At 42.4% G+C, this 5,453-nt stretch overlaps 1 pseudogene across 1 annotated transcript; it reads left to right on the top strand.

The window, feature by feature from the left end:
- The first annotated feature begins 841 nt into the window (after positions 1 to 841).
- Positions 842 to 5,008, top strand: LOC310828386 (C-C chemokine receptor type 5 pseudogene; annotated as a pseudogene). The gene is made up of 2 exons (XR_014568586.1): positions 842 to 869; positions 990 to 5,008. The product of XR_014568586.1 is annotated as a C-C chemokine receptor type 5 pseudogene (transcript).
- The last annotated feature ends 445 nt before the right edge of the window (positions 5,009 to 5,453 follow it).

The raw sequence follows: 5,453 nt of genomic DNA, 5'->3' as shown, positions 1-5,453 counted from the left end.
GGAGGAAGCCCAGCATTGAATTCAATGCGACATATGGACACATATTGGTTTACCCAGTCCTATAGACACCCAACTTTTTATCATTTCTTACAGTTGGTGGGCGAGAAAACAGAATGATACTAACATTTTACCTATATTGCGTTATCGTGCTTTTAATATTCTGTAGGGAGCCGCCCAGAGTGGGGTATAAATAAATAAATTAGTAGTAGTAGTAGTTACATGCCTTGCCTACCACAAAAGCCAGATACCACTATACAGAACTCCGAGTGAATGAAGGAAACAGGTCCCAACCCTATAGATATTTATCCAGGAGAAAGCCCAGCACTGAATTCAAATTTCCAGTGTTATATCTCCCATGCCATATGGCAGAAATGAAGCTCAGTAGTAGGCCATTTGCTTTGGCGGCAGAAGTTCCCTGTTTCCATCCCTGAACACTTCAGATAGAAAAGGAGTCCTGCCTGAATCCTTTGAGAGCCCTTACGGTTGGATAGACCAATGATCTAATTCAGTATAGGGCAGTTTCCTGGCTAACAGTGAAGACATTTAGGGGGAGAAGCTGGTCAGACAGACATCTAGAGGATTTTATGCCAATATCTTAACATGAGTTTATTCTCCATATTTTGCCACTGCTTTACTCTTTATTGTTTGCATTTAGCCTGCCGGACAATACAGTGGTACCTCGGGTTACATACACTTCAGGTTACAGACTCCGCTAACCCAGAAATATTACCTCGGGTTAAGAACTTTGCTTCAGGATGAGAACAGAAGTCGTGCGGCAGCGCAGCAGCAGCAGGAGGCCCCATTAGCTAAAGTGGTGCTTCAGGTTAAGAGCAGTTTCAGGTTAAGAACAGACCTCCGGAACGAATTAAGTAAGTAACCAGAGGTACCACTGTATACCGATCCTCATCAACAGACTATATATTTAGCATTATAACTGATTAAAATACTTGGTTTAATTGTCATTGTTGTTTCTTATTTCGTGTATATAGATTCTTCATATTCAGTGACGATGGATGATTATTCCACGATGCCAGATTATGGGATAACGACAACTTTTGACTATGCGGGTATAGAAGAGCCAGTCACTGACAAAAATGTGAAAGGATTCACCTCTTACTTTGTGCCACCGCTTTACTCTTTGGTGTTCATATTTGGCTTGCTGGGCAACTCACTGGTGGTGCTGATCCTCATCAGATATAAAAAGCTCAAGAGCATGACTGATATCTACCTGCTCAATTTAGCCATCTCGGACTTGCTTTTCATCATCTCACTCCCATTTTGGGCTCATTATGCAACCCGTGAGTGGTTTGTATTTGGTGATACAATGTGCAAAATTCTCTCTGGGGTCTATTGTGTAGGCTTCTACAGCGGAAGTTTTTTCATAATCCTTTTGACTATCGATAGATACCTGGCCATCGTCCATGCAGTGTTTGCATTAAAAGCCAGGACGATCACCTATGGCACCCTCACAAGCGTTGTCACGTGGGTGGTGGTCTTATTAGCCTCTGTGCCAGAATTTGTATTTCACCATGTTCAAAAGGCAAATGAGACATACGAATGTACCATTCATTATCCCTTAGAAAATGAAAAAGTATGGAAGCAATTTCTAACTTTAATGAAGTTCATTTTGGGCCTAGCCATTCCTGCAGTTATTATTATCTTCTGTTACCTGCGGATTATCATGATTTTGATTAAGGGTAGAAATCAGAGAAAGCAGAAGGCTTTCAAGCTTATTGCTGTGATCATGGTTGTTTTTTTCCTCTTCTGGATGCCATATAACATTGCCCTCTTGCTGCGGACCTTTCAAGATTCATTTTTTTCATTTAACTCAGAGAATAATATTGAGGGCAAGGTAGCTTTCAGTGTTGAACTCACAAGAGTAATTGCTCTGATTCACTGTTGCATCAACCCTGTGATTTATGCCTTTCTGGGTGAAAAATTTCGGAAATATACCTCTATATTTTTCCAAAAGTGCTTGTTAGCTCCTCTCTGTAGGCTCTGCCCAGGTCACAATTATCCTATTTTGGAACGGTCTACTTCCTCCTATATAAGTTCAACAGAACATGAAATTTCTATTGGTTTGTGAAGTGGTTTCCTGTTGTCTTTGTCCATCTTTTTCTTTCTAAACACTTGGTTAGGGTTGCCATATATCCAGGATTTCCAGGACATTGCCAGAAGATAATAATAATAATAAATTTTATTTATATCCCGCCCTCCCCAGCCGAAGCCGGGCTCAGGGCTGCTAACAACAATAAAATAATACAACATTCTAAAATCATTTCATTATAAAATCAAATCAAATTGATGGCAACCATTGGGCTAGAGTTCTGTGAAGACTGCCAAAGGAGGGAGTCAGGCTGTGCCCTGGCCAAAGCCCTGGTGGAACAGCTCTGTCTTGCAGCCCCTGCGGAAAGATGTCAAGTCCCACAAGGCCCTAGTCTCTTGTGGCAGAGCATTCCACCAGATCGGAGCCACAGCCGAAAAAGCCCTGGCTCTGGTTGAGGCCAGCCTAACCTCTCTGTGGCCTGGGACCTTCAAGATGTTTTTGTTTGAAGACCGTAAGTTCCTCTGTGGGACATACCAGGAGAGGCGGTCCAGTAGGTACGAGGGTCCTAGGCTGTATAGATAGCAGTGTCCAGGAAGAAATCGCTTAAATGTCCAGGCAAATCCATACGTATGGCAATTCATGTCGGAAGTCTAGTTTGGGGCAAGTTTTCTTAAAGCTGCTTCTTCGTTTTTGAGATTTTGCAAAAGCTCAACAACTCTTGCGTCCGGATTTTCACTTTTTGAAATATGCCAATCCTATGTTGGTATATCTGACCCAAGTATGTCAGACTGCTAAGGGGAAGATGAAAACGATATGTTAGGATACCCTATGACCTTTGGAGGGAAACCGTTCTCGCGCCCTTCCACCTTGGGGCTCCCGTGGGAGCAGGCAGATCTGGTGAGACATATTCTGATGTGCTACAATTCCTGTTATGATAGGTGGTGAAAAACTGCACACACAAATTATTGAAAAATACTTAGCTTCTACAAATAAATGCCGAACTCTTGCTTTGGAAGTCAGTTGTATTGGGAAAGTGAAGACAATTCCTATTGAATTTCTCTCAATATGAGATGCAGAAATGGATCATGAAGTCCAGAATGTTAATGAGTTATCTCTGCCATTATCTGGTCTTCCAATATAGGTAAAGGTAAAGGGACCCCTGACCATTAGGTCCAGTCGTGACCGACTCTGGGGTTGCGGCGCTCATCTCGCTTTATTGGCCGAGGGAGCCGGCGTACAGCTTCCAGGTCATGTGGCCAGCATGACTAAGCTGCTTCTGGTGAACCAGAGCAGTGCACGGAAACACCATTCACCTTACCACTGGAACGGTACCTATTTATCTACTTGCACTTTGAGGTGCTTTCGAACTGCTAGGTTGGCAGGAGCAGGGACTGAGCAATGGGAGCTCACCCCGTCGCAGGGATTTGAACTGCCAACCTTCTGATTGGCAAGTCCTAGGCTCTGTGGTTTAACCCACAGCACCACCCGTGTTCCTCTTCCAATATAGGGAGACATTAAGTCCTGGACAGATTCATATGGACATCTGAAGCAGCCTAAGCGGACCAGAACATTGGTCCATTATTAACCCAATACCTGGATAGGCTGCAGCTGATGCAGGACTTCAGGCCGAGTTTTTCTCAAGTCCTGCTACTAGAAGGCCCTATAAGTGAAGATGTCAAGGACTGAAGTTAGAACATTTAAGCACCACCAAATTCAATGGAACCTCCTCCCAGTTCACTCTGTATATAACTGCAGCCACGCTGATTCTAATAAATTCTGTATTATGCCACCTTTGGGAGAGTGTATATTATTTTATAATAGATCAGCACAGGAGCTGTTTGTCATCCTGGGGTTTTGGGAAATGTCATAATGGCCTCCTGTACTACCTACACCTCTGTCAGGTGCTGCTCATATTCCTAAACTTTTGGCTTCTTTGGAGAAGAGATCTTAAGCCATTAAGGTATATCAAACCATGATTAGTGTTTTCTTGTTTGACAAAGGGAACGGCAAGGTCAAAACTCTGAGCAAGGCTTATTCTCATGAACCTGCCCTGGAATCCAACCAGGAGGGAATGTAGTTGGGGATAGATGGAGCAGAAAAAGTAGTTGGAAGGGGAAAGGCAAGAATCCTGCTGCCTCTCTCTCCACCCATCAGAAGCTCCTCCATTCACAACTGCATCTTCCCAAAACTTTAGTTATTGTTGTTCTTTAATGTGACTGCTGTAACTCCCTTACACGTGTGGTTTCCCCGCGAGATAATGACATGGTAAGATAAAGACAGGATTCTATTATTATTATCTTTAAGTCCTATCCATATTAAAACTGTATTTTCCTGGGGGGATGGCAAATCAGAGTTGTATCCAGTTTAATAGGTGCTATAGTTGGAAATATCCACATCTCTGCAGATTTCCAGGATGTCACCCATCATTTGTAAAGGACATATAGATGCAATTTTGGTCACTGAGGTCAAGGCAGAAAACAAGCCTGTCAACATGCTGTACTTGACATTATTCAATTTCTGTTGAAAGATGACTAAGGGCACCACCCAGGAAAGACTTTTGTGGAAGCCTATTGGACTCAGATAGTCCTTCTCTCAGAACTTGCTCCAAGTACCGTGATGCCCAGGATGATCAATAGTTCCTCTGTTACCTGATCTTCTACCAGAGGAAGACATTAAGCCCTGGATAGGTGCATATGAACATTTGAAGCTACCATTGGCAGTGTTAGATTCTGGGTACATTAACCCAGTATTGTCTACTTGGATAAGCAGCAATTGATCCTGGACTTCAGGCAGAGTTTTCCTCAAGTCCTGCTACCAGAAGGCCCTATAAGGGAAGATGTCACGGACTGAAGCTGGAACCTTCTGCATGTAAAGCACCATTGAGTTCAATGGAACTTACTCCTTCTTTACTCTGTATACAACTGCAGCCATGCTGACCCTAATAAATTGTGTACTGTGCTATCTTTGGGAGAGTCTGCATTATTTCACAATGTATTAATACAGCCGTTTGCCTTTTTACACCTTTAGAAGACACCTAGAGAAGTTTAAAAAATAATAATAATGTGTTATTATTTTTTTATATAGTTTGGAAGATGCCCAGAGTGGCTTGGGCAACCCAGTCAGATAGGTGGGGTATAAACAGTAAAATTATTATTATTATTATTATTATTATTATTATTATTATTATGGAATTGGACATCCCTATTTTCATCAGATATATGTTGGAGAGTATGATGGCCTATGAAGAAATGTTGCAGCATTTGGGGATTTTTAGTTTAGAGCAGTGATTCCCAACCGTTTTTTGGCCATGGCCCACCTAAGCATCTGTCAGGAGTCCAGGTTCCCAGCTTGATAACACAGTAAGCGTAGCTAATAAAAAGGAGGATTTATTGCAAAAACAAACAGA

This window comes from Podarcis gaigeae, assembly GCF_964106915.1.
Source record: "Podarcis gaigeae genome assembly, chromosome: 12".
Taxonomy (NCBI): domain Eukaryota; kingdom Metazoa; phylum Chordata; class Lepidosauria; order Squamata; family Lacertidae; genus Podarcis; species Podarcis gaigeae.
Note: the sequence above shows the minus strand (reverse complement) of the source record. Positions and strands in the feature narration are given on the sequence as shown.